The following is a 3,233-nucleotide window of genomic DNA, read 5'->3' on the forward strand; positions in this document are numbered from 1 at the left end:
ATGTACACAAAGGGCTTAATTATAAAAGTCAACACACGGCACGGCGGAAAGCGTTTCACAAAGAAGCTCGGGGGTTAGGCACTCTCTATATCATCGTCATCATCATCCGCACCCGATGCATTCGCACCCATTCACCCACCGAGCACACACAAAAACCCAAAACCCAAAAAGCAAGAGCTGAATCTGAATCTGAATTTGAATCCGAATCTGAATCTGTGAGCCGAAAGAAAAAAACAAGAAATTCGTATGTAATTAAAATGAAATCCCCTTTTTACGACTGATGTGGATGGCAAAGATTTTTACGGTTATTTGTTTGGAAAAAATAAAGAAAAACAGCAGGCCAGCAAAAGGCAGACCTGCAGTAATTCAAACAGCGAGCAAACCGGAAAATGTGATAAGTTTTTTCATGTACAGCGCGCACCATAACTGTATGCTAGCCTATACATAAAAGTAAACCAAAAGAAACAACATATCGGAAACGTAAGTATTAATTTGAGTCCAAAAGAAAAAATGTTCATGAAATAATTGGTATACCCCTATACTTTTGGCACGCAGTGTACGAATTATATGTATTTGTAAGTACACAATTTTTTGTTGATTAAGCAGAAAAGGGTTAGGCGAATGACTGCAGACTGTTAATGAATGTTGGGCAAGATTTTCGTGGTAATACGGGAATCTTCTTGTTTTAGTTAGGGGAAAAGAAAAGGAAATGAGTGAAAGACATAATCTTGCAAAAATATTGGAAAAGAAATCCTCAAAAGGCTCAAAGGCTCCTCCTTTGAAATATCATGCTATCAGTATTTAGTCAAAAGAACAATTTCCCTTGGGGCTTAATCAATTCTGAATGCACTGCAAAAGTATTCCGAATTTTTTCGGGTAATTAAAACAATGTAATAAAAATGTACTTATCTTTGCATAACTGATTTATGACGAAGAACTGAATATACCAAAGTGGGCTGAAGTTGGGCACTGCGAATAATGAATAGTTAAGATAGTATATTATGTTGTATGGGGATCCAGTTTTAAAATTGTATTTAAAGGCAATCAAAAGTAACTAAAGAACCGGCTTATTTTCAGAAAATATCCATTTAATTTTATGGGGACTTTGCAATTAAATGGACATTTCTGAAAACCCCTTTTTTTGGAAGTGTGCAGCCCCACAGACGCAGTGTGCCAGTTCTATTTGCCAGTTTTAATTATTGTCCGTTTTTATTGCAGTCCGCAGATAAGGTCCGACGACAGGGATATGGCCTTCGGTGGGTCGTTCTGGGATTGGGGGTTTTTTCGGGTGGCTGTCAGTGTCAACGCAGTCATCGTCACCCCTTTTCCCTTTTCCCCTTTCCCATCCCCACTCACCCCCTGCCACACTCCACTGGTTCTTCAGCACTCGGAATCGCAGTGCAGCATCAGCTGGCGATTAACTTTTCAAATGGGAACCCTTTTTCGCGCCGCTGTCGGCGATATGCTAATGATGACCACCGAGCGACCTCCGTGCCTTCGCCAGTTCATCTACATATATCTGCGGATCTGCGGATATATATGCACAGTCCCCAGCCGATTTCTGGGCCCCGTGTCCGCCATTCGGTGCGGTGCCCGCTGGCTGTGATGTACACTTTTTGTGTTTCATTATTCGCCACAGCCACATCTGCATCCACATCCACATACACATCTACATCCACATCCACATCCACATCCACATCCTTCTCCTGGAAGCTTCTGGTGCTGCTTCTGTGCTGTTCTGCTCCGCTCCGCTTTGCTTTTATTATTTTCAAGTTTAATTAACTTTCGTGTTGCTTTCAGCGAGCTGGGAGCAGCGTACATAAATTTCGAGTGTTGCCCGTGGCCCGATGGCTGATGGCTTTTGGCCGACTGGGGAGCGGAAAAACGGTGGCGGATGGATGGAAATTTGATACGATTCGGTTGCTAGCAGAGGCGAAAAGTAACACACAGCAGTCTGCGGTTGAGCCCACAAGTCAGAATTGTGGTTATTAATAAAGAAACGATCGCAAAGCACTTCATTTCCCTTCATTTGATTTTCCCTTTTTGTATTTTCAAGCTTGGCACGGCACCTCTGTAACAATGTAAAAAAAAACAATATAAAATTCTATAGTCGAGTTCCCCGACTATCAGATACCCGTTACTCAATTAGTGGAAGTGCTAACGAGAAATTTCAAAATTTTGTGGCATACCTGTTAATGTTTCTGGAGCAATTCTCTAAATGTCTGCATTCAAATTTATTTTTTTTACATTTTTTGATGTGATGATGTAGAAATTCAAAAGAATTAAGAAATGTCCTAAGGCTGAAGTTCTAAACTCTATAACTCAACTTATCTTAATCGGTTTTTTATGTGGCATACCTCTAAATGTTTCTGGCGCAATTCTCTAAATATCTGCATTTAAATTTATAATTTGCCTATTTTTAATTTTTTTTGTACATTTTTTGATGTGATGATGTAGAAATTCAAAAGAATTAAGAGATGTCCTAAGGCTGAAGTTCTAAACTCTATAACTCAACTTATCTTAATCGGATTTTCAAGTGGCATACCTTTAAATTTTTCTGGCGCAATTCTCTAAATATCTGCATTCAAATTAAAAAAAATTTTTTTTTTTAATTTTTTTGTAAATTTTTTGGTGTGATGATGTAGAAGTTCATAAAAATTAAGAAATGTCCTAAAGCTGAAGTTCTAAACTCTATAACTCAACTTATCTTAATCGGATTTTTAAGTGGCATACCTTTAAATCTTTCTGGCGCAACTCTCTAAATATCTGCATTCAAATTAAAAAAAAATTTTTTTTTTAATTTTTTTGTAAATTTTTTGGTGTGATGATGTAGAAGTTCATAAAAATTAAGAAATGTCCTATTGCCGAAGTTCTAACTCTATAACTCAACTTATCTTAATCGGATTTTTAAGTGGCATACCTTTAAATCTTTCTGGCGCAACTCTCTAAATATCTGCATTCAAATTAAAAAAAAATTTTTTTTTTAATTTTTTTGTAAATTTTTTGGTGTGATGATGTAGAAGTTCATAAAAATTAAGAAATGTCCTATTGCCGAAGTTCTAACTCTATAACTCAACTTATCTTAATCGGATTTTCAAGTGGCATACCTCTAAATGTTTCTGGCGCAATTCTCTAAATATTTGCATTCAAATTTAGAAATTTATTTTTTTTAATTTTTTTTGTATATTTTTTGATGAAGAAATTCAAAAGAATTAAGAAATGTCCTATTGCTG

At 36.8% G+C, this 3,233-nt stretch overlaps 1 long non-coding RNA gene across 1 annotated transcript; it reads left to right on the top strand.

The window, feature by feature from the left end:
* Positions 1 to 203: 203 nt before the first annotated feature.
* Positions 204 to 2,013, top strand: LOC113563892. Its single transcript, XR_003407670.1, has 2 exons — positions 204 to 480; positions 1,801 to 2,013. It is a non-coding gene; the product is annotated as an uncharacterized LOC113563892 (long non-coding RNA).
* Positions 2,014 to 3,233: the final 1,220 nt, after the last annotated feature.

This window comes from Drosophila erecta, unplaced genomic scaffold (assembly GCF_003286155.1).
Source record: "Drosophila erecta strain 14021-0224.00,06,07 unplaced genomic scaffold, DereRS2 tig00000021-arrow-pilon, whole genome shotgun sequence".
Classification (NCBI taxonomy): domain Eukaryota; kingdom Metazoa; phylum Arthropoda; class Insecta; order Diptera; family Drosophilidae; genus Drosophila; species Drosophila erecta.